The following is a 26,637-nucleotide window of genomic DNA, read 5'->3' on the forward strand; positions in this document are numbered from 1 at the left end:
TCCAAGCCATAAGACTGCCTAATAGCTAACAGAATGGCTACACGGACTATCTGAGTTGACCCTTGTATTTTATTTTTATACTGTCTCTATGTACACTCACAGGACTCTACACGTTCACGCATGGTGACATTCCAACGCACGTATGCGCACACACACACACACTTAATTTGCTCACAGACACATATCATACACACACATTTATACTGACTCTAAACACACTTACGCACACTCACATACATTCATCATATATGATGCTGATACTTTGTTTATCCTTTATCCTGATGCCTAGTCACCTTACTGCCATACATACAGTATCTAACTATCACTCCAATATCCCTGGACATTGGAACTGACCATGTATGTAGCTTACTTAGCTTCTTGTGTTCTTATTGTTTATTTATATTTCTTGTGTTTTTGTTCTATCTTATGTTATTTTTAGTACTACGTTGATCTTGTACATAGTTGTCAGTTGAATGCACTAAGATTTTCAGAGTTAAATGAAACTTTTTGGACAAAGGAGGCGCTACCCAGGCAACTCATCTATTTTGGTGCCACAACAGCCCTTCTTTTCCATGGAGAGCCTGGCTGATAGTGGACCATTTCAGCAGGATCTAAAAGACAGGAGGTTTGCTGGAGCACCTAGAGGAGCTGCTGGAGTTAACCACACACAGCAATGGCGTTGGTCAGTTGGCCCACCACTCCCTTCTCATAGTCTCTTGAGGGTTGTAAAACAAAATATCATGCTGTCAGGTCAGGATTAGATTAGCCCAAAACAAATTTAGAAAATAGTTTATTCAAAAAACAACTTCTGTACATTTCTAATAATGCAACAGTCTCTGGTACAGTCCCTTAAGGGAATATAATCATATACGATTGTAAGTCATCCGACCATGATAACATTTCATTTAAAAAGTAATATCAGCGCCTCAAGAAGAATGTGAAGCCCCTAGTAGATAATTGAGGTGGGTGGAAGCAATGGGGATTGTAACTGTGACCCACCTGGAAACCAAAGCCGGCCCGGATTGAAGCTCTTGATTAATCTGGCTAGACCAAGAGGTTATGCGGTGGAGTCCAGCTGAGGCCACTATGAAGTAGATGGGAGACGACATGGCACCTAGGGTGGAGACAGGGGGAGATGAAAGGGAGGGAAAGGGAGAGGGGGGTATCTGTGATTAAGTGCTGTAAATATATGGTCAAGTCAAATGTGAGTGTGTGCCTCTGCCTGCCTGACTGTCTGTCAGTTAATACTCAAAGCATAGCCTACCTCGGTCAATAGAGCATTGCATGGTGATGAACTTGACTTTTACTTCGGCTGGCGGACTTCTTCCTGGCCTCAGCGATGGTCAGCAGACTGCACCATGGGGTGAAGAACAGCAGGGGGATCTGATACACGCTCACCTCTCCTGCAATAGATGTGATGAATGCAGAATAAAGCATCTCTCATGGTGATTTGATGTCAAATAAATCCTTGCCAATAGTTGAGAAGAGCTTCTAGTCTAGTCCCAGATCTCTATGTCCACTCACCCACATCTACTAATCATAGACCAGGGGTTCAATCTGAAATTATAGGAAGGATGAGGGAGAGAGAGAATTCACCATCAGTGTAGGAGTGCTGATCTAGGACCATGCTGTCCGTATAATAGTATTCATTATGATCTTACCTTTTGCAAATTCTTAGTCTGGATTGTTCTCTTGGGTCAAAGTCGACCCTGTACATTAATGAAATATGAATTAGTACTGTAGTAGTACCTTATATGTGATGCATTCTTGTATCAGCTGTTACAGATGAACTTAATGACAATGAGCTCCTACATGTGCCCCAGTAAAGTTGCCCTTCAGTGGCCACCACAACTCCTCTAGCCACATTTCTTGGAACTCATAGACAGACAGGCTGGCAGGCAGGCAGGCAGACACACAAAGTCAGAGCTGGGCAAAAAAGACAAATGCTAAACAAATGTTGCTATTCATAGGTTGCAACTGTCACTGGGTCAAGTCATGCCATTGTTATGAACGTTCTCAAGCAACCCTCTGCAGGCGGAGCCATAGTGGTGTCCAAAAGTCATGATAGACGGAGGCTAATGACAGTTTAGTCTAAATTACACTATAGTGGCCTAGAAATATTACATTGCTGAATTAGGCAAATGTGTATCATATTGTCAAATGTACTTTAGACAGATGGCAATGTTTTCATTAGCTAGCAAAGTTTGTCAAAAATAGCTAGCAATGCTGACATTAGCTAGTTAAAATCCTCTCAATCTTAGCTAGCTAGCTATCTAAGTTTATGATGCATCTAAAGTCAATCTGGCAACATAAAATTATGACAAAAGGTTTTCCTACTAATTCTTTACCTCCTTTTGAAATGTCATTATATTTCAGTGTCCTTTTCCCCCGCCTGTCGGGTACTGCTTTTCCACAGTTCTGTTAATGATGGCAAGGACAGGTGTTTGGCAGGCGTTAGCGAAGGACACTGTGGGCTAGCTAGCATCCCTCCCTCTCCTGTATCATTCAGCTAGTTAGGACACCGGTACACAGCAAGTGGGAGGCGAGGACGACACCAGTAGCTAGCTCAGATAATACTCAGATAATACTTTTATTTCCCTTTTGACCCACAATGTAAATGCAGGAATGCCCACATGCAAAAATGCCCCACAATCACACTTGGCTATTGGTGGAGATCTTTTCGGATCTGTGTCTGGTGCCACAGAGTCGTAGACTCTGCATGCAAGCTTTGAGGACCATCTCTGAAACTTGTAGAAGGTTCTAGAAACTCGGCATTGCTGTAGGTAGCATGAACCATGAAAATGCAGCGGTAGCGTGTGCATACAGACTATGCCCTCTCTATCAATAGCATTTCCTGCATAAACACTCGTGCAATCAAGGTGATACCGGCACTAAGGCAATATAAACAATATGCACAATCTAAAATATACACAGACCTTAGCTGCAAGATGACATAATACTATTACAATACAGTTACACGTGTAGAAAATTAGCTATAAGTAGGCCTGCTATTAGTAACTAAGCACCATTTAGCAGCATAAAACCCACAACAGTAGGCCCCACAACTCACTTTCTTAGATGCATGCAGAATCTTCAGAGTAAACACAGTCAATTTAAGCTTTAGCTTTCCGTATGCTTCCCAGTTGATAAAGTTTGCGCATACACTATATATACAAAAGTATGTGGGACACCATTTCAAATAGTGGATTTGGCTATTTCACCCCATTCGAACACACAGCCATTCAATCTCCATAGACAAACATTGGCAGTAGAATGGCCTTACTGAAGAGCTCAGTGACTTTCATCGTGGCACTGTCATTGGATGCCACCTTTCCAACAAGTCAGTTCGTAAAATGTCTGCCCTGCTAGAGCTGCCCTGGTCAACTGTAAGTGCTGTTATTGTGAAGTGGAAATGTCTTGGGAGTGTTTTCACGCACATTTTTTTACTTGAGAAATACTGCAAAATTGTGCAACTAAAATCTCCTCAGCAAGAACTTGATTTAGTAATATAGTTTTTTCAAGCAAAGGTCTTTAGGGAGTATGAGAGAACAGACGGTCGCTGCGCCTAGCTGAGATCTGCTAGTAGCAAATCGAACATAGTTTGCGGGTGCCTTTAATCGCCAGCCCAAACTTGCGTCTTGTTCACTCGACAACTAAAAACACTCTGACCTGGGGTTGGAGGGGTTAGAGTCCAGATGAGCATTTAGGCACGCTGAAGCCAAAGGGTTTTGATGGACAGCTGAGATTGTGAGATATCGCCCTAACGGTACTGTGGGGGCACTAAAGGGACTGTGAGGGAAAGTTAGGTAGAGAGGAGGGGAGCAGGACAGCCTTTTCTACACATACAGTAGATACTCATGGGATACTGAAACATATACCATTGGCACTGTGCCCTACTCGATTTGTGTGTGTGTGTGTGTGTGTGTGTGTGTGTGTGTGTGTGTGTGTGTGTGTGTGTGTGTGTGTGTGTGTGTGTGTGGAGTATCTGTATATACTGTATGTCTGTAGTATATGTGAGTGTCTGTTTATAAATATTTCAACTTTATTTAACCAGGTAGGCTAGTTGAGAACAGGTTCTCATTTACAACTGCGACCTGGCCAAGATAAAGCAAAGCAGATCGACACATACAACAACACAGAGTTACACATGGAATAAACAAACATACAGTCAATAATACAGTCGAAAAAGTATATATACAGTGTGTGCAAATGAGGTAAGATAAGCGAGGTAAGACAATAAATAGGCCATGGTGGCGAAGTAATTACAATATACCAATTAAACACTGGAGTGATAGATGTGCAGAAGATGAATGTGCAAGTAGAGATACTGGGGTGCAAAGGAGCAAGATAAATAAATAAATACAGTATGGGGATGAGGTAGTTAGATGGGCTATTTACAGATGTGCTATGTACAGGTGCAGTGATCTGTGAGCTGCTCTGACAGCTGGTGCTTAAAGCTAGTAAGGGAGATATGTCTCCAGCTTCAGTGATTTTTGCAGTTTGTTCCAGTGTATGTGTCTTCCAGTCCTTATTTTTCCTAAAAACCTCTATGTAACATGTTGCAACATACAGTCTCATACAGTCAACCAGGGGCCAGCAGCTTGGAGAAACGTTAACATTTTTCTCCAGGAAAGCTGCAATATGCCTAATCTCTCACCTTGATATTTATGTCACTACTCGCAAACTGCTCACTCCTTCACTCCTTTGAATTACTGAAGAGCGGCTATTGTTGGGAGAAAGAAAAAAGCCTCTGCAGACTTATCACTGGAGAGAATAACATGTTTGGAAGTATGGGACACGGGACTATGAATTTGAGAATGTTGTAAATGGTAATAATGGTTGGAAATATGGGACTTTGAGTGATTGGAGTGAAAATGTTACGAATGAAAATATTGTTGTGAAAGTTCATTATGGTAATATTTGGTGTAGGAATGTGACAGATAGAGTGTGAGATGGAGGGCAGATATGATGGATGGTAGATTATCTGATGCCCGGTTTCCTTCAGTAACGGTCTGCTTGCAGTCACAGGTAAACACATGGTCTCCCACTCTCTCTCTCTCACACACACACACACACACACACACACACACACACACACACACACACACACACACACACACACACACACACACACACACACACACACACACACACACACACACACACACACACACACACACACACAGGGGCGGGCTGAGACAAAACTTCAGCCCTGGCATTTGAGCCACACCAGCTCACATTACCGAGCGCATCTGGCACTCCTAACTGTTATTTGCAATTACATATAGAGCCAACATGCAGTACATCTGTGTCCCTCTGTTTTCTTCCTACCTACAGTACATGCACTCACCTCTGAGCTGTCTCTGCTAAGCCTAGCACCCTGTCCCACAGCACTGGTACCAGAAGACCAGGGGACCACACTGCCTGTGCTGGGCCCAGCAACATCCTAGTTGTGAATGAATAAACACATTTATTAGATAAAGAGGAAAGATTACTGAATAAATGCCTAATAGATGACCATTGGCTCATAATATCTTATGAAAGCCCAACTACTTATTTTGCATAAGTACTTAAGTTCATATATTGAGTTGCACCCTCTGTTGCCCTCAGAACAGCCTCAATTTGTCGGGGCATGGACTCTACAAGCTGTTAAAAGCATTCCATAAGGATTCAAGCTGGTGTTGACTCCAATGCTTCCCACAGTTCAAGTTGGCTGAATGGCACACATACACAATCCATGTCTCAATTGTCTCAAGGCTTAAAAATCTGTCTTTAACCCTTCCCCCCCCTCATCTATATTGAAGTGGATTTAACAGGGGACATCAATAATGGATCATAGCTTTCACCTGGATTCACCTGGTCAGTCTATGTCATGGAAAGAGCAGGTGTTCCTAATGTTTTGTTCACTTAGTGTATAATATTTAGCCAAAATATCAATAAACTGCCAGTACATGTGTCAGTCTCTCTCTCGCTCTGTTTTCTCCCTACGTCCACTACACTTGACTGATGTCTGTGCTGAACTGTCTGTGCTGCTAAGCCTAGCATCACCGGGACCAGAAGACCAGGGGACCGCACTGCATGAGATGGGCACAGCTACATACCTTCTAGGGCAGGGGTATTCAGCTCTTACCCTACAAGGTTTGGAGCCTGCTGGTTTTCTTTTCCACCTGATATTGAATTGCACACACCTGGTGTCCCAGGTCTAAACCAGTCCCTGATTAGAGAGGTGCAAGGCAAAAATGCATTGGAACTGGCTTCGAGGTCCAGAGTTGAGTTTGAAGGTATTGAAAGTATAGATTGCACTCACTTTAGGTCAGGGACTGCAAAAATACTTTACTAGTGATTAGTAAATGGCTCATTAATGTGGGAGAAATTATTAGTAAATGGTGAACCTACAATTTCTAAATGCCTTATAAATGGTTTATATAATACCTTATAACAGCCTACCTACATATTTTGAATTAGTGCATGTCAAGTGTTCCTCCCTACCCACTTAGCTAAGTGTTTAAATATTAGGCTACATATAATTCAATAGAAAAAACAGAGTGAGATAAGGAGAGAAAGAGGCTGCCAGTTCCTAAATGTTTTTGCTGTATAATACAGCCAATGGCTACATTAAGGAACTGGCAGGCTCTCTCTCTCTCCCTCTCTCTCTGTTGTCTTCTATTGAATTCATATGCATCCTTATGTGTTTGTCAAAGAACGATGCCGGGACTAGTTTATTCCCAGTGTATCTTTCTGCCAAATAGTGACAGGCCTCTCAACAAATGAAATAAGCAGTGGTGGCTATGCAATGTAATACGACACATAATACGAGTCATAAACCCACTCACTGGGCTGAAAAGACTGAGATTCAGAAGTGAATTCACATTGATAAAACAATTAAAATACACAGACCCCCAATTGACCTTTCCTGTAATACATGATGACTTGTGTTTAGTAAAATGCATTGCATAAATGTCTAGTAGATGGCTATTTCCTTACCTACAGCATGTGTTATAAAAGCCAATCTAACGACTTGTTAGGCTATATTGCAAGTAGCCTAGTGTCTAAATGTTCCCCCGAATCCCCCTTCCCTATTTCACCTACTAAATTTCATACAATACACAGCTAGAATATTAGGCCTAATTGGCAGCTGTAGTCTACATGATCTTTGTCAGTGTGTATGAGCATGTCTTTCTCTGTTTTCTTCCTACCTCGACTGCACCACAGCTGCTGATCCGTAATTTGTCACATACACAGCCACAACACTCGGACCAGCAGAACCAGAACTTTTAGCAAATAAGTCGGTTAATTTCACACATTTAAAGAGCCCTTTTTTTGATCTCTCAAAAAAAATTCACACCACCTTTACACTTTTCAGTTTTGACTGAGTGACAGATATATACATAATATGACATTTGTAATCTCTTTATTCTTTTGGAACTTATGTGAGTGTAATGTTTAATGTTCATTTTTATTGTTTATTTATTTTTTGTATATGATCTATTTCACTTGCTTTGGCAATGTTAACATGTTTCCCATGCCAGTAGAGGAGGAGGCACTCTTTCCTCTGGTCTAAAAAATATCCCAATGCCCCAGGGCAGTGATTGGGGACACTGTCCTGTGTAGGGTGCCGTCTATCGGATGGGACGTTAAACGGGTGTCCTGACTCTCTGAGGTCATTAAAGATCCCATGGCACTTATCGTAAGAGTCCCGTCGATGTTAATGGGGCCTGTTCCTCCCTCCTTTTCCTATTGTCCACGATCAGCTCCTTTGTCTTGCTCACATTGAGAGAGAGGTTGTTGTCCTGGCACCACACTGCCAACCACACTGCCACAACACTGTAATACCAAAGAAGACTCAAGGCTGTAATTGCTGCCAAAGGTGCTTCAACAAAGTACTGAGTAAAGTGTCTGAATACTTAAGTAAATGTCATATTATTTTTAATATAAATTAGCAAAACATATTTTTCCTTTGTCATTATGTAGTATTGTGTGTAGATTGATGAGGGAAAAAAACGATTCAATCCATTTTGTAATGAGGTCTGAATACTTTCCGAAGGCACTGTATATATATATATAGAGAGAGAGATTTTTTTTATATACCTTTTTTTTCATTTTGACCATCCCACCCCAATGGCATTTGTCCAATTCCCTCCTCCCCAATTACGCCATTCTACATTTGTTGGTCTCTCCCAACTCTTGCGTTGAAATCACAATCATCAATTTTTGGTGTGTTCTGAAGGATGTGATTGAGTTGGCTGTAGTAATTATCTTTGGTGTCTTCCTTAGAGTATAGTGTTGGTGCATAGGTGCTGATAATGGTTGCATGTTGATTTTTAGGCATTTCAGGTGTAGAGTCATAAAACGTTTGTTGATTCCTATTGGGAGGTCACTTAGTTGATGAGCTTTTTGTGTATTGCAAAGCCTACATGATAACTGTGGTGGCCCGGGTGAGTAGTGCTGCGTAGCAGCATCACCCACCATACTTCACCCTGTCTGGAAATCCTGTACAATGCCTGTTTCCACCTCCCATGCAAGCACACACTGTCTGGAGATGTTTAGGTTGATAGCATGAGGTTTAGTATTCTAAACATGTAGAAAATATGACCACCTTATTGGTTACAAGACTTCACAGCAATCAGGCAATGCCACATGTTTGTCTTTTTCATTACACTCACTCACTCACTCACTCTCTGTCTCTCTCTCTCTCTCTCTCTCTGTTTCTGTTTCTCTCTCTTTCACTCTCTCTCTGTCTTTCCTTCTGTCTTTCTCGCTCTCTTTCTCGCTCTCTCTCTCTAATGGTGGTTTGCTTGTTATACTAGGGGAGTTTGTTTAGTGGGAGCTCCATTATGGTAACTTACTGCTTGCTCTGCAAATGCAGTGTTATTATGTCTGTTTATGTGTTTGGTTAAACTGTTCTGCACAGCTATGTGTATCACCACTCTCTATCCTACTACCATGCCATTCTTATTAATGTATCATGCCTTGATACTTATTCTTAACTCACTGATCATGATAACGATAATGACAAATAATTGTAATGGGGATATGGATACAGGTGGGAATTATGATGATGATCCAAAGATTATGATGTCATCTCCTTGGCCAGAGTTTTACAGGTCCACATTTTTCCTTAGCCGTTGGGAAACGTAGATAAACACATGTCATTAAAGGCTATATTGTTGACTGCTATAAGCCCACAGTAAACACACCATCTATCTTCCTTAGCAACTCAGCCCTGCCACTTTACAGCAGGCCCCAATTACACTAGCCCTAATTACTGGAGTGGGTGACTTTAGGTATGTCTCTGTGTGTGTCTCTCTCTCTGTGTGTGTGTGTGTGTGTGTGTGTGTGTGTGTGTGTGTGTGTGTGTGTGTGTGTGTGTGTGTGTGTGTGTGTGTGTGTGTGTGTGTGTGTGTGTGTGTGTGTGTGTGTGTGTGTGTGTGTGTGTGTGTGTGTGTGTGTGTGTGTGTGTCAGATGGTACTTCCCTTGGCTAACCTAGCATGTTATACTGTGTCCCACACATCAGATCCCTCATTCAGTTACATCAAGGTTAATGCAAGGAAACGGGAGAACGAACATTAAAATGGAGTGAGAATTATAAAGAAGAGATGGGTGAGGACAGTTCCAGAACTACCACGCCAGCAGAGCAGAGACACTTTCTCTTTCCCCTAGCTCTTTCCTGCCAACATTCTGAGTTATATTTGGCTTCTCTCTCCTCTCTGCCCTCGTTTGTAAACTGCCATTTGTCCTGCCAACCAGGCAGGATGGTGTAATACTGGAGACATTTTGGGGGAGAGGGTTTAGGTATTTACAATGACTTTAGCAATTACACCGAGCCAGGAGAGAGAGAGAGAGAGAGAGAGAGAGAGAGAGCAATGAATACTAAGGGTTAGACTGTAGGATATAGAGAGAGTGATACACACAGAGTACAACAAAGGATAATTCTAGATTGATGGAGAAAATGGAGGGAGAGATGAATAGGAAGGGAAGGGGGACAGAGGGAGATATGGAAAAGAGACAGGGGGAGCAGGAGAGGCAAAAGAGAGAGAGAAAGAAAGGGACAGCTAAGGGCACAGAGAGGGATAGACAGAGGACAGAACAAAGGTTAATCTATCGTGCTGATTCATTTGTTTTCCTGGCCGATGCTATGTGTGTGTCGGTGTATCAGTGTGAGCAGGAGATATTTTCCATGTCTCTTCCCTGTCCTTCATACTCACCTTGGCCTTTTATGCTCAGTCGTACTTCTACTGGTGTCCACTGCATGGTGTTCCTCTGAGAACTCTGTGGTATTCAGACACACACACACACACACACACACAGCAGTGCAGCCATCGTACACAGACACCGTGCATTGCTAGCGTCATTGAGGAAGTTCAGGGTAATGTTGCTGCCAGGAATTGGTTGGCACTCTCTATTCTCTTTAATATACTGATACCTGAGCACCAGCATGGGTTGTGTAGGGTATGGCTATGTAAAGGTTTTTCAAGGAAGGGTTTCAATCAATCAATGTATTTATAAGCCCTTTAACATCAGCAGTTGTCACAAAGTGCTATACAGATACCCAGCCTAAAACCCCAAAGAGAAAGCAATGCAGATGCACAATGACTAGGAAAAACTCCCTAGAAGGCAGGAACCAAGGAAGAAACTAGAGAGGAACCAGGTTCAGAGGGCTGGCCAGACCTCTTCTGGCTGTGCCTGATGTTGAAGAGTTTCAGAGTTTGCAGAGATAAAATCGTTCTCTGTCCATTTCATAGGGAGCACAGAAAACAGCTGCAGGCATAAGTCAACCAGAACAACGGACACATAATTCCTTGATTATGGTCTATTTGGACAGTAGCACCCAAACAACACCTGTTTCAGTATAGCAACCTGCAGATGTCTTGGTACCTTCACTTTTTTTGCCATGCATCGCCTCTGTACAGCACAGCTTCCCCACATGTATAGAAGAAACCTCTTTAATTGGGGAGCACTCTTTATCATGATCCTTCGAGCCGTATATTAACAATAACCTGTAAAGCACAATCCACTCTGCCCTCCAACTAATCTTCACTTCTTCTCTCTGCACAGACTGACCAGTTGGGGGCGTATGTTTAGCGAGATGTTGATAGTTTTAATAAAACGTTGTGTTGATATGACCCACTGTGGTAGAGATGGACCGTGTTACACATACATGTACGATGCCTCAGGCCATGTGGGTTGGAAGGGTCCTGAGGAAGCCAACAGCTCTTAGCTTACAGAGACACATGTTGCTAAAATAAGACACCCTTACAGCAGAAAGGGGAGGAGAGGGGGGTAGAGTGTGAGAGAGGTAGAGTAGGAAAGGGTGCAAAGGGAAAGAAAATAAAGCGCTATCTAGAACCCAAAAGGGTTATTTGGATGTCCTCAAAGGAGAACCCTTTGGAGAACCCTTTTTGGTTCCCGGTACAAGATCCCTTTTGGTTTCTGGTAGAACACTTTGGGTTCCATAAATAATCCTTTTGGAACCTTTTTCTCTATAAGTGTAGAATATAGGAAAGAGGGAAGTAGAGGGGGAGTGGAAGAGAATGAAGTATAAAAAGGGGGGCCAGTGATCTAGTGTCAACGAGTACATGTACCGCCTTTAAGATGGTAGGGGTCTCCTATTTCAGTTAAAGAGAGAGAGAGAGAGACAGGTGTAGTAATTATTAACAATAAACTTGATCCCCCAGTCCTCTGTCTCTGTCTCTTTATCTCATATATTGCAGATTTAAGACATTTGGTATTGATATCTCAATACTCAATATTCTATCACATGTGCTATACAAAAGTCATATTCCAACAGAAGTTACTAGAATTTGTCTGTGTGAGTAAATGTTTAATCTCCTCTCTCTGATGCACACACTGAATATGACAAATATTTAATTTAGTCTAGTCTAGACTGTGTGTGTGTGTGTGTGTGTGTGTGTGTGTGTGTGTGTGTGTGTGTGTGTGTGTGTGTGTGTGTGTGTGTGTGTGTGTGTGTGTGTGTGTGTGTGTGTGTTATGTCTGACCTTGGGCTCAAGCCAGCCAGACAAACTGGAGCATGTTCGCAAACAGCGACGGGACATTTTAGACAAACGGGGAGGAATCTACCACTTCATATTTCAGGTTGAACAATACTTTCAATACTTTCAAATGACCTTCTTTCGTTATATATGTACTGTAGATAAAGGATATAAGGAAAGGCTGCCTTGATAAGAGTATTGGGACACAACCTCCAAATACATTCACGTCTCAATTATCAGCTTTCCCTTCTCAAATTCTGAGCAGGAGCTCTGTAAAGTAGCAAGCCCCCTGGCGAGGCGAGTGTCCTGAGAGAGAGAGACAGGTGTAGTAATTATTAACAATAAACTTGATCCCCCAGTCCTCTGTCTCTCTCTCTTTATCTCATATATTGCAGATTTAAGACATTTGGTATTGATATCTCAATACTCAATATTCTATCACATGTGCTATACAAAAGTCATATTCCAACAGAAGTTACTAGAATTTGTCTGTGTGAGTAAATGTTTAATCTCCTCTCTCTGATGCACACACTGAATATGACAGCTTTCCCTTCTCAAATTCTGAGCAGGAGCTCTGTAAAGTAGCAAGCCCCCTGGCGAGGCGAGTGTCCTGAGAGAGAGAGACAGGTGTAGTAATTATTAACAATAAACTTGATCCCCCAGTCCTCTGTCTCTCTCTCTTTATCTCATATATTGCAGATTTAAGACATTTGGTATTGATATCTCAATACTCAATATCAGCTTTCCCTTCTCAAATTCTGAGCAGGAGCTCTGTAAAGTAGCAAGCCCCCTGGCGAGGCGAGTGTCCTGACGCAGCAGGTTCTCTGACATAGCAGTGGGCCCTCTAACGCAGCTTAGTACACAGCCCAGGTCTGACTGATGGGTGCTAGATTTCTTGAATGGATTTGGCTATATAGCTATCCATCCATGAACATTAAACTCCTAAGTATGGCACAGTAAGCAGATTACAGCTAATCCCCTTAGTGTTAGAGTATATGATCCTAATGTATAGGCAATACATGATCAACATGTAGCGTAATGCGACAAGGTCACACTTAATGCGTGTGGAATTAGAAGGTAACCATAGAATCATAGAATACAATGACACACTATATGGCCTGTGGTAGTTCCTTGTGACGTAATCTGCTTTTATGTTCTGTTTCAGGTGAACCTATACAATTTAGTGCAGAGATAGCTTATTATCTCCAAGCAATGTGCTAATGTTAGTAAGCACTGTGCCAAGTATGCTCTCTAACATGGTTTCACTTTTATGATACACCAAAGGTGTAGAGTCATATGCATAAAGGAAAAGATAGCAAGAACAAGCATGAAAGATGCTTGTTCTTGCTATCTTTTCCTTTATGCATATGACTCTACACCTTTGGTGTATCATAAAAGTGAAACCATGTTAGAGAGCATACTTGGCACAGTGCTTACTAACATTAGCACATTGCTTGGAGATAATAAGCTATCTCTGCACTAAATTGTATAGGTCTTCTGAAATCAGAGTGGACTTAGGGGGTGAGGTGCTAACTGCCAAAACCTCTGGTAGCTACCTGGTATGCATCCTTGATGGAAACTTAAGGGGGTGTGAGCATGGCCACTAAAGTGCTAGGTAAAGTTAATGCCAGGATCTTGTTTTTGAATGAAAGTCAAAGCTGCTCACTTTAACCATATCTACATGTACATACTACCTCAATCAGCCTGACTAACCGGTGCCTGTATATAGCCTCGCTACTGTTATTTTTCACTGTCTTTTTTACTGTTGTTTTTATTTCTTTACCGACCTATTGTTCACCTAATACCTTTTTTTGCACTGTTGGTTAGGGGTTTACACCTGTTGTATTCGGCGCACGTGACAAATAAACTTTGATTTGATTTGCTTGATAGGGACTCCATGAGAGTGCTAGCCACTGCCCTCAATCAGTGCCATATTGACTACGCTATTACTTCATGGTTTGAGGGTTTAGCATACCCCCCGCAAACTTCCGGTGAATTTACTAAATTACTCACGATAAACGTTCACAAAAAACATAACAATTATTTTAAGAATTATAGATACAGAACTCCTCTATGCACTCGCTATGTCCGATTTTAAAATAGCTTTTCGGTGAAAGCACATTTTGCAATATTCTAAGTAGATAGCCCGGCATCACAGGGCTAGCTATTTAGACACCCACCAAGTTTAGCTCTCACCAAAGTCAGATTTACTATAAGAAAAATGTTATTACCTTTGCTGTTCTTCGTCAGAATGCACTCCCAGGACTTCTACTTCAATAACAAATGTTGGTTTGGTTCAAAATAATCCATAGTTATATCCAAATAGCTGCGTTTTGTTCGTGCGTTCAAGACACTATCCGAAAGGGTAAAGAAGGGTGAGGCGCCTGACGCGTTTCGTGACAAAAAAAATTCTAAATATCCCATTACCATACTTCGAAGCATGTCAACCGCTGTTTAAAATCAATTTTTATGCCATTTTTCTCGTAAAAAACCGATAATATTCCGACCGGGAATCTGTGTTTTAGTACAAATAGAGAGAAAATAAAAACATGGGGTCGCCTCGTGCACGCGCCTCAGTGTCATTGTCCTCTGATAGACCACTTACCAAAGGTGCTAATGTTTTTCAGCCAGGGGCTGCCTCGACATCATTCAGCTTTTTCCCGGGTTCTGAGAGCCTATGGGAGCCGTAGGAAGTGTCACGTTACAGCAAAGATCCTACGTTTTCAATAAAAAGAGTCAAGAAGCCCAAGGAATGGTCAGAGAGGGCACTTCCTGTACAGAATCTTCTCAGGTTTTTGCCTGCCATATGAGTTCTGTTATACTCACAGACACCATTCAAACAGTTTTAGAAACTTTAGGGTGTTTTCTATCCAAAGCCAATAATTATATGCATATTCTAGTTTCTGGGCAGTAGTAATAACCAGATTAAATCGGGTACGTTTTTTATCAGGCCGTGTAAATACTGCCCCCTAGCCCTAACAGGATAACATAATGTCCTAGGAGTGTCATCTGATGAAGATCATCAAAGGTTAGTGCTGCATTCAGCTGTGGTTTTGTTTTTTGTGACATTATATGCTAGCTTGAAAAATGGGTGTCTGATTATTTCTGTCTGGGTACTCTGCTGACATAATCTAATGTTTTGCTTTCGCTGTAAAGCCTTTTTGAAATCGGACAGTGTGGTTAGATAAAGGAGAGTCTTGTCTTTAAAATGGTGTAAAATAGTCATATGTTTGAAAAATTGAAGATTTCGGATTTTCGAGGAGTTTGTATTTCGCGCCACGCCTATCATTGGATATTGGAGCAGGTGTTCCGCTAGCGGAACGTCTAGATGTAAGAGGTTAAGGATGCACACAACCACAACATCAGATCAGGTGTTGCTAATGTGTGCTTATACAGGTTCAGGAGTAATGCTGGGAAAGGTACACTACATGACCAAAAGTATGTGGACACCTGCTCGTCGAACATCTCATTCCAAAATCATGGGCATTAATATGGAGTTGGTCCCACTGTTGCTGCTATAACAACCTCCACTCTTATGGGAAGGCTTTCCACTAGATGTTACAACATTTCTTTGGGGACTTGCTTCAATTCAGCCACAAGACCATTAGTGAGGTCGGGCACTGATGTTGGGCGATTAGGCCTGGTTTGCAGTCAGTGTTCCAATTCCTCACAAAGGCGTTCAATCGGGTTGAGGTCAGGGCTCTATGCAGGCCAGCCAAGTTCTTCCACACCGACCACAACAAACCATTTCTGTATAGACCTGGCTTTGTGCACAGGGGCATTGGCATGCTGAAACAGGAAAGGGTCTTCCCCAAACTGTTTCCACAAAGTTGGAAACATTGAATCATCTAGAATATAATTGTATGCTGTAGTGTTACGATATCCCTTCACTGGAACTAAGGGGCCTAGCCCGAACCATGAAAAACAGCCCCAGACCATTATTCCTCCTCCATCAGACTTTACAATTGGCACTATGCATTGAGAAAGGTAGCGTTCTCCTGGCATCTGCCAAACCCAGATTAGTCCGTCGGACTGCCAGATGGTGAAGCGTGATTCATCACTCCAGAGAACGCGTTTCCACTGCTCCAGAGTCCAATGGCGGTGAGCTTCACACCACTCCAGCCCTCTATCTTAGGCTAGTGTGCGGCTGCTCAGCCTTGGAACCCATTTCATGAATCTCCCATGAACAGTTCTTGTGCTGACGTTACTTCCAGAGGCAGTTTGGAACTCAGTAGTGAGTATTGCTGGAGAAAACTTCAGCACTCGGTGGTCCTGTTTTGTGAACGTGTGTGGCCTACCACTTCGTGGCTAAGCTGTTGTTGCTCCTAGAAGTTTCCACTTCACAATAACAGCATTTACATTTGACTGGGGCAGCTCTAGCAGGGCAGTAATTTGAAGAACTGAGTTGTTGAAAAGGTGGCATCCTATGACAGTGCCACGTTGAAAGTCACTGAGCTCCTCAGTAAGTCCATTCTACTGCCAATGTACACTACTGTTCAAAAGCTTGGGGTCACTTAGAAATGTCCTTGTTTTGAAAGAAATACATTTTCTGTCCATTAAAATAAGATCAAATTGATCAGAAATACAGTGTAGACACTGTTAATGTTGTAAATGACTATTGTAGCTGGAAACTGCAGATTTTTTATGGAATATTGTAATGATGTGCGCTGAGAGTCGAGAAGCAAGTTCAGGGAGGGAGTATTTTAATAAATAAATGAAACATAATACAAAAACAAGAAACACAAACAACACACAGACAGGAAACTGAAACAATAACGCCTGGGGAAGGAACCAAAGGGAGTGACAGATTTTTATTCATTTTTTTTATTTCACCTTTATTTAACCAGGTAGGCTAGTTGAGAACAAGTTCTCATTTGCAACTGTGACCTGGCCAAGATAAAGCAAAGCAGTTTAACACATACAACAACACAGAGTTACACATGGAATAAACAAACATACAATAAATAATACAGTAGAAAAATCTATATACATGTGCAAATGAGGTAGGATAAGAGAGGTAAGGCAATAAATAGGCCATGGTGGCAAAGTAATTACAATATAGCAATTAAACACTGGAATGGTAGGATGTTCAGAAGATGAACGTGCAAGTAAAGATACTGGGTTGCAAAGGAGCAAGATAAATAAATAAATACAGTATGGGGATGAGGTAAATTGGATGGGCTATTTACAGATGAGCTATGTACAGGTGCAGTGATCTGTGAGCTGCTCTGACAGCTGGTGCTTAAAGCTAGTGAGGGAGGTAAGTCATTGGCAGCAGAGAACTGGAAGGAGAGGCGGCCAAAGGAAGAATTGGCTTTGGGGGTGACCAGTGAGATATACCTGCTGGAGCGCGTGCTACGGGTGGGTGCTGCTATGGTGACCAGTGAGCTGAGATAAGGTGGGGATTTACCTAGCAATGACTTGTAGATGACCTGGAGCCAGTGGGTTTGGCGACGAGTATGAAGCGAGGGCCAGCCAACGAGAGCATACAGGTCACACTGGTGTGGCAGTATATGGGGCTTTGGTGACAAAACGGATGGCAGTGTGATAGACTGCATCCAATTCGCTGAGTAGAGTGTTAGAGGCTATTTTGTAAATGAAATTGCCGAAGTCGAGGATCGGTAGGATGGTCAGTTTTACGAGGGTATGTTTGGCAGCATGAGTGAAGGATGCTGTGTTGCGAAATAGGAAACCAATTCTAGATTTCATTTTGGATTGGACATGTTTAATGTGAGTCTGGAAGGAGAGTTTACAGTCTAACCAGACACCTAGTCAGAACCATCCAGAGTAGTGATGCTAGACGGGCGGGCAGGTGCGGGCAGCGATCGGTTGAAGAGCATGCATTTAGTTTTACTTGCATTTAAGAGCAGTTGGAGGCCACGGAAGGAGAATTGTATGGCATTGAAGCTCATCTGGAGGTTAGTTAACACAGTGTCCAAAGAAGGGCCAGAGGTATACAGAATGCTGTCGTCTGCGTAGAGGTAGATCACAGAATCACCAACAGCGAGAGCGACATCATTGATGTATCCAGAGAAGAGAGTCGGTCTGAGAATTGAACCCTGTGGCACCCCCATAGAGACTGCCAGAGGTCCAGACAACAGGCCCTCTGATTTGACATACTGAACTCTATCGGAGAAGGAGTTGGTGAACCAGCCGAGGAAATCATTTGAGAAACCAAGGCTGTTGAGTCTGAATGTTGTGATTGACAGAGTCGAAAGCCTTAGCCAGGTCGATGAATACGGCTGCACAGTAATGTCTCTTATCGATGGCAGTTATGATATCGTTTAGGACCTTGAGCGTGGCTGAGGTGCACCCATGCCCAGCTCTGAAACCAGATTGCATAGCGGAGAAGGTGCGGTGAGATTCAAAATATCATCGGGCCACAGTGTCTCCTGACCCCTCCTGTCTCAGCCTCCAGTATTTATGCTGCAGTAGTTCATGTGTCGGGGGGCTAGGGTCAGTCTGTTATATCTGGAGTATTTCTCCACTGTCCTGTGTGAATTTAAGTATGCTCTCTCTTAGTCTTTCTTTCTTTCTCTCTCTCGGGGCACCTGAGCCCTAGCACCATGCCTCAGGACTACCTGGCATGATGACTCCTTGCTGTCCCCAGTCCACCTGGCCGTGCTACTGCTCCAGTTTCAACTGTTCTGCCTACGGCTATGGAACCCTGACCTGTTCACCCGACGTGCTACCTGTCCCAGACCTACTTTTTTAAAACTCTCTAGAGACAGCAGGAGCGGTAGAGATACTCTCAATGATCGGCTATGAAAAGCCAACAGACATTTACTCCTGAGGTGCTGACCTGTTGCACCTTCGACAACTACTGTGATTATTATTATTTGACCATGCTGGTCATTTATGAACATTTGAACATCTTGGACATGTTCTGTTATAATCTCCACCCGGCACAGCCAGAAGAGGACTGGCCACCTCTCATAGCCTGGTTCCCGTCTAGGTTTCTTCCTAGGTTTTGGCCTTTCTAGGGAGTTTTTCCTAGCCACCGTGCTTCTACACCTGCATTGCTTGCTGTTTGGGGTTTTAGGCTGGGTTTCTGTGCAGCACTTTGAGATATCAGCTGATGTAAGAAGGGCTATGTAAATAAATTTAATTTTATTTTATTTGAAATTGTTAGTAAAATGTTTGTTAACTTGGCTTTCAAAGACCACAGGATAGAATAGATATAGGTCTGTAGCAGTTTGGGTCTAGAGTGTCTCCCCCTTTGAAGAAGGGGATGACCGCGGCAGCTTTCCAATCTATGGGAATCTCAGACGATACGAAAGAGAGGTTGAACAGGCTAGTAATAGGGGTTGCAACAATTTCGGCAGATCATTTTAGAAAGAGAAGGTCCAGATTGTCTAGCCCGGCTGATTTGTAGGGGTCCAGATTTTGCAGCTCTTTCAGAACATCAGCTATCTGGATTTGGGTGAAGGAGAAGTGGGGGAGGTAATCAGGGAAGGTAATCAGGGAGGTGATGGATTCCAGGTGAGTCTGATGACGCGCATGTGCGCGTTACGATGGTGACAGGTGTGCACCATAACGAGCAGCCTGGTGACCTAGAGGACGTAGAGGGAGCACTCCAGCATCCCGGAGTTGCCTCTTCACTGTTGATGTTGAGACTAGTGTTTTGTGGGTACTATTTAATGAAGCTGCCAGTTTAGGACTTGTGTGAGGTGCCTGTTTCTCAAAGTAGATACTCTAATGTACATGTTCTCTTGCTCAGTTGTGCACTGGGGCCTCCCGCTCCTCTTTCTATTCTGGTTAGAGCCAGTTTTCACTGTTCTGTGAAGGGAGTAATACACAGCGTTGTACGACATCTTCAGTTTCTTGGCAATTTCTCACATGGAATAGCCTTCATTTCTCTGAACAAGAATAGACTGACGAGTTTCAGAAGAAAGTTATTTGTTTCTGCTCAGTGTGAGCCTGTAATCGAACCCAGAAACGCTGATGCTCCAGATAGTCAACTAATCTAAAGAATGCCAGTTTCTATTGCTTCTTTAATCAGGACATCAGTTTTCAGCTGTGCTAACATAATTGCAAAAGGGTTTTCTAGTGATCAAGTAGCCTTTTAAAATGATAAACTTGGATTAGCTAACACAATGTGCCATTGGAACACAGGAGTGATGGTTGCTGATAATGGGCCTCTGTACACTTATGTAGATATTTGTTATGTGTGCTCCCTCTCCGGCCTCTAGGTCACCAGGCTGCTCGTTATGGTGCACACCTGTCACCATCGTTACGTGCACCTGTGCGTCATCAGACTCACCTGGACTCCATCACCTCCCTGATTACCTTCCCTATATATGTCACTCCCTTTGGTTCCTTCCGCAGGCGTTATTGTTTCAGTTTCCTGTCTGTGTGTTGTTCGGATTTCTTGTTTTTGTATTATGTTTCATTTATTTATTAAAACACTCACTCCCTGTACTTGCTTCCCGACTCTCAGCGCACATAATTACAGAATAACGCCTCACATTTTTTTTTGTGTGTCAGTCGGAATGGCGTCAGTCGGGTCCGGGATCCGCTACAGGCTCTCATGCCTCAGACAGATCGCCAGGCTCCCCTGCCTCCGCCGGCTCGTCAGGCTCTCATGCCTCAGCCGGCTCGTCGGGGTTTCATGTCTTCGATGGATCGCCAGGCTTCCCTGCTTACGCCGGCTTGTCAGGCTCTCATGCCTATGCCGGATCACCAGGCTCCCCTGCCTCAGCCGGCAAAAGGTTCCCACGCATCAGCAGGGGTGGCCAGTCCGCTCCTGATCCCTGGGATCATCCCTTTGGTTGGCGTCCTGCGGCTGGAGCCGAACGCGCCGGGGAGGGGGTACTGTCACGTATGCTCTCTCTCCGGCGCTCTAGGTTGCCATGTTCCTGCATCTCAGCTGGATTGACAGGTTTCCCGCGCCTCAGCAGAGGTGACTGATCCGCTCCGGATCCCCGGGATCGTCATTTTGGTCAGAGTCCTGCAGCTAAAGCCGTGCGTCTGAGAGGGGGTACTGTCACGTGTGCTCCCTCTCCGGCCTCTAGGTCACCAGGCTGCTCGTTATGGTGCACACCTGTCACCATCGTTACGCGCACCTGCGTGTCGTCAGACTCACCTGGACTCTATCACCTCCCCGATTACCTTCCCTATATTTATTTATCTTGCTCCTTTGCACCCCAGTATCTCTACTTGCACATTCATCTTCTGCACATCCTACCATTCCAGTGTTTAATTGCTATATTGTAATTACTTTGCCACCATGGCCTATTTATTGCCTTACCTCTCTTATCCTACCTCATTTGCACATGTATATAGATTATTGATTGTATGTTTATTTATTCCATGTGTAACTCTGTGTTGTTATATGTGTTAAACTGCTTTGCTTTATCTTGGCCAGGTCGCAGTTGCAAATGAGAACTTGTTCTCAACTAGCCTACCTGGTTAAATAAAGGTGAAATAAAAAAAAATTCATACAAATCTATGTCACTCCCTTTGGTTCCTTCCCCAGGCGTTATTGCTTCAGTTTCCTGTATGTGCGTTGTTCATGTTTTGTCACGTCCTGGCCAGTATAAGGTTAATTGTTTTTGTAGTTTGGTCAGGACGTGGCAGAGGGTATTTGTTTTATGTGGTTCGGGGTGTTGTGTTTGTGTAAAGGGTGTTTGATTTAGTATTTCTGGGTTTTTGGTTGATGGTCTATGTGGTTGTATTCTATGGTTAGTCTGGTGTGTGTGTTTCTATGTTTGGTTAATTGGGGTTGGGACTCTCAGTTGAAGGCAGGTGTTGTCTATCTGCCTTTGATTGAGAGTCCCATATATTAGGGTGTGTTTGTGTGTGTGATTTGTGGGTGATTGTTCTGTGTTTCGCCTTGTGCCTTACCAGACTGTTTTTGTTGATCGTTCGTGTTTTGTTATTTTGTACGTTCATTTTGAAGATAATTAAAAATCAAGATGAGCATTCACGTACCTGCTGCGTTTTGGTCCTCATTCACCGACAACAACCGTGACATGTTTCTTGTTTTTGTATAATGTTTCATTTATTTATTAAAATACTCACTCCCTGAACTTGCTTCTGAACTCTCAGCGCACATCGTTACAATATTCCATAAAACATCTGCCGTTTCCAGCTACAATAGTCATATACAACATTAACAATGTCTACACTGTATTTCTGATCAATTTGAAGTTATTGTAATGGGCAAAAAATTGCTTTTCTGTCAAAAACAAGGACATTTCTAAGTGACCCCAAACTTTGGAATGGTAGTGTATGTCTATGGAGATTGTATGACTGTGTGCTCAATTTTATACACCTTTCAGCAATGTGTGTGGCTGAAATAGCCACCGGATTGCCAGGCTCCCCTGCCTCAGCCGGTCTGTCAGGTTCCCGCGCCCCAACCGGCGACAGGTTCCCGTACATCAGCAGGGGTGAGCGGTCCGCTCCTGATCCCTGGGATTGTGTCTTTGGTTGGTGTCCTGCGGCTGGAGCCGAACGCGCCGGGGAGGGGGTACTGTCACGTATGCTCTCTCTCCAGCTCTCTAGGTTGCCATGCTCCTGCATCTTAGCCGGATTGAGAGGTTTCCCGTGCCTCAGCAGAGGTGACCGGTCCGCTCCTGATCCCCGGGTTCGTCATTTTGATACACCTTTCAGCAACGTGTGTGGCTGAAATAGCCAAATCCACTAATTTGAAAGGCTGTCAACATACTTTGTATATATAATGTATTTGAGGAGCGGTCTCTGCCGAAAAAAAACAACATCCGGGCAGCTTTAATAAAAAAAAGAAAAGGTTAATGTATTCTGTGCTCATTTGAATGTCCCTTACGATGTAACTGCAGGAATGAAATAGATGTTTTTCTTCTTTGTTTTTATGTTTTTTTATATCTCACTGCCATACTGTGTACAACCGTGTTGCCGATCTTGCCTAGACATCTTGTCACAAGAGGACCACAACTTCATTGTGTGTTATCCTCAATGATTTTTCTCATGTGAATGTGTCTTTTTCTAGTTTTATGTGTGCTTGTTTTTAAAAGGGTCAAATTAATAAACTAAACTAAAAACAACTGGGGTACCCGCTAGAACAACATAGAGAGCTAAAACAACATTACAATTACACATTGTAATTAGCTTAGTAGTAGCCTTCAGTACATTTCCATCTCTCCACCAGTAATTTCCCTTGGCAGCTGGCTGATTAGCATAGTTGTTAGCGCAACCCATTAGCCCAATGCAGCTATCATTGTAGGTCATCTCAAATAGATGTAAACACAGCTAAGACCACAACACCCTCTGGTATAGATGTATTTGGGTGAAGTGTTGTCCTGTCAGCTCCATGTGAGAGGCTCAGGGGGGCTCTGAGTGAAAAGTGAAAAATGACACTGCCAAATGTTCTGATCCAAGTTTGTTGTAGTCATTTTGATATGATCTCTTATCTTGGAGAACTGTAAAGTGAGATCAGAGGACTGAGTCACAGAGAAATATTGTTAAAAATTCAAGAAGAGTTAGGGAGAAAGAGAGAGAAAGAGAGAGAGAGTCTTGTTTTTATGTTTTGACGAAGGCATGGGAGGAAGGGAGGCATCAACTTTGGCCTGGTTTGATTGCTCACCAGTAAAAAAAATGGTCACAGTATTGTCAGTTCTGATACATCATTATCAGTCCTGCCATAGCGACATAACAACATGACACAACACAATGCAATCAATTCCCATGACACAACATCAGTGAGTTTATGGTTGATACTCTTCATGAACCTCAATGACTAAAGATGTTGAATGATAATGGAGAGTTCATGATGTCACTGTGACCTATAAACCGGAGAATGAATAGAGAGCAGAAGTGCCAGAAGTGACATCGAACACAGACGCCGTACATTGCTAGCGTCGTTGAGAATGTTCAGGCTAATGTTACTGCCAGGAACTGGTCGGCTCTCTCTCACGCACATGCACACATATATACGCACACGCACACGCACACACACACACACACACACACACACACACACACACACACACACACACACACACACACACACACACACACACACACACACACACACACACAGAGTTGGTGGCAGTTCTCTTTTGGACTTTAGGATTATGAGGGTCAGGTTTCCGTTATGAGAGTAATCTTCTATCCTCCATCAGGGGAAGTTCAGCATTACCCAATATTACCCAAAATGGTTCTCAATAGCCTTTTCTGTTTCTGTTTCATGTGCGAATCTGTTTTCAAATCATGCTCTACTGTATATTATACACACTAATCCTTTATTTTTGTCCATCTTTGATGTGTGGCCAACCAAACTTTCCTGCTAGTTTTCAGAACTATTTGTGGCTGATTTGCGGTTAGATTTCCACTGTAAAGCTTGACTTAACAGTGATCCTAACAAGGCTAGACCTGTCTGTTTCATACCCCGAAACACAACATATCTCCCTTTTCCCCTCTTCCACGCTCTCCTATTCTCTGCTTCTACTGTATACACTACCAATGGCACTGCCTCAAATTGTGTAGTGCTGGTGGTTGGTATGAGAGAATGAAAGAGTGAGGTACTGTAGATAGTTAATATTAAAATGTTCCTTTGTTGTGGGGATCCAATCAGTGATATGGTAATAGCTCATTCCTAAACAGTGAGACTAAATACGAAGTGCAGTCTAAACACACACACACACACACACACACACACACACACACACACACACACACACACACACACACACACACACACACACACACACAGACACACACACACACAGACACACACACACACAGACACAGACACACACACACACAGACACACACAGACACACACACACACACACACACACACACACACACACACACACACACACACACACACACACACACACACACACACACACACACACACACACACACACACACACACACACACACACACACACTGCTTAAGGTAGTCCATCGTATCCGATGATGACTACCACTACTGCTTGTGGGTTTGCTGATGACCGTATAATCCGATGCAGGATGCACACTGTCTGCCACAGACAGAGCACACAAAGGCCTATCCCGTTGAGGCCGGTGTAGGCATGGTCATATATCTTCTCTGTCGTTTCGCCAGGCTATGTTCAGTCCTTTTTTCTTCAGCCAACCGCAGAAACAGTCTCAAAGGGGGCAGGGTTTATCCCACACTTCTATAGTGATGTCTTCAGTTGGTTCTTTCTGCCCACCTGCAGAGCAACTGCCCAGTTGTTGCTGTCCGTACAGCATTTTTCGTGGCAGGCGATGCTCTGGCACCCAGATGGAATGGCCGAGCCATCTAAGCTAGTGGTGTGTGATGTACGCCACAATGGTCCTGCAGTTGGTTCTCTGTAGGATCTCTGAGTGCGGAACATGGTCCTGCTATGTCACTTTTGAAATGCGTTGGAGGCATTTTATGTGAAAGGAATCCATTTGTTTTAAGTGTCGGCTGTAGACTGTCCATGTTTCACATCCATAAAGGAGTGTAGATACACACACTGCCTGATAGACTGCAACTTTGGTGTGGAGGTGCAGGTTGCTGTTGTTAAAAACCCTCTTCCTTAGTTGTCCAAAGGAGGACGAGGCCTGTTTGACTCGATTCTGGATATCCTGGTCGATGTTAGTCTTCCGACAGGATGCTTCCAAGATATTTAAAGTGTGGTACAATGGCAAGGAGGCTGAGATGGAGAATGCAGGTGTATCAGGCGGAGAATCAGATGACCACTGACATACTGTACGACCTCTGTTTTTGGGATGGTAACAGACAGCCCTTTTCTGCTGTATGCATTCACAGCTGCTGTGGGGGTGGCCTGTAGAGCTTCTGGGGTATGTGCCAGAAGAGCACAATCATCTGTGTCCTGGAGCTTATGTACGAGTTCAGATTTGAGTTTTGTGGCCTCCTAATATTGAAGAGGTTCCCGTCCAATCTGAAGTCCAGGGTCACCCCACTCTCTGTTTCCATGTCCTTGTGCAGGAGTGTTGTGACACACAGGAGGAAGACATTGAATAGGACCGGCACAAGCACACACCCTTGCCTCACACCAGTGCTAACTCCAAAGGGTTCAGACTCCTGATCGCCAGCTGTTACTCTGGCCACCGTCCACTCATGGAACTGATGCAGGATGTTCACACATTTCCTAGGGCAGCCATACTGGAAGAGGACCTTCCAAAGGAGTTCACTGTGTACTGTGTTGAAGACTTTGGAGAGGTTCACAAAGGCCATGAACAGGTCTCGTTTCTGTTCGCGGCACTATTCCTGCAGTTGGCGTGCACTGAAGATCATATCCACCGTTCTTCTTTTCTTTCTAAAGCTGCACTGGGACTCCGGTAGCAGGTCTTCAGTCATGGTGTCGATGAGTCTGCGGAGCTTGACTTTTCCCAGGACTTTCCCAACAACTACAAGGAGGGATATGACCCTGCTGTTGCCGCAAATGGATTTGTTCCCCTTGTTTTGTATATGGTGACAATGTTTGCCACCCTCCATTGATGGGGGATGCTCTCTTGTCTTCATATCTCAGAAATGAACAGGTGAACTGCTCTGGTACAGAGCTAGCCCCCCTGTTTTAGGATCTCAGCAGGGATGGAGTCAGGTCGAGGGGCGTCATTTATCACAAATGCGTAGCCACAAATCTGTGAGTAAACCTCACATGGGATCATTTACACGCAGTGTGAGATTTATAAAAATGAAAGTTTGCT

This window comes from Salmo salar, chromosome ssa06 (assembly GCF_905237065.1).
Source record: "Salmo salar chromosome ssa06, Ssal_v3.1, whole genome shotgun sequence".
In the NCBI taxonomy this organism is placed as follows: Eukaryota; Metazoa; Chordata; class Actinopteri; order Salmoniformes; family Salmonidae; genus Salmo; species Salmo salar.